This window comes from Sinocyclocheilus anshuiensis, unplaced genomic scaffold (assembly GCF_001515605.1).
Source record: "Sinocyclocheilus anshuiensis isolate Anshui unplaced genomic scaffold, SAMN03320099.WGS_v1.1 scaffold850, whole genome shotgun sequence".
NCBI lineage: Eukaryota > Metazoa > Chordata > Actinopteri > Cypriniformes > Cyprinidae > Sinocyclocheilus > Sinocyclocheilus anshuiensis.
This window is the reverse complement of record NW_015537937.1, coordinates 805,249-805,529: the sequence shown is the minus strand read 5'-3', so window position 1 is coordinate 805,529 and position 281 is coordinate 805,249.

Genomic DNA, 281 nt, shown 5'->3' with positions numbered 1-281 from the left:
TGTGTCTAATTGGGGTTGGAGCTAAACTCTGCAGGACACCGGCCCTCCAGGACCGAGTTTGGGCACCCCTGGATTATTACATTTTGAATATGTATATTTTTCATCGATTCGCTACAGAAGTCCTTTGTTCACCCACCGGAGCCGTGTGAGACACTTTTTTTTTAATGGATGGGCGCATTTTAATTAAGTGCTTTTGGACTGAAGCAATGCAAAACCCGCTGAGTGGCATTAAACAGCTTGAAAGATCAAAGACAATTTTTAATATAACTCCGACTGGATTT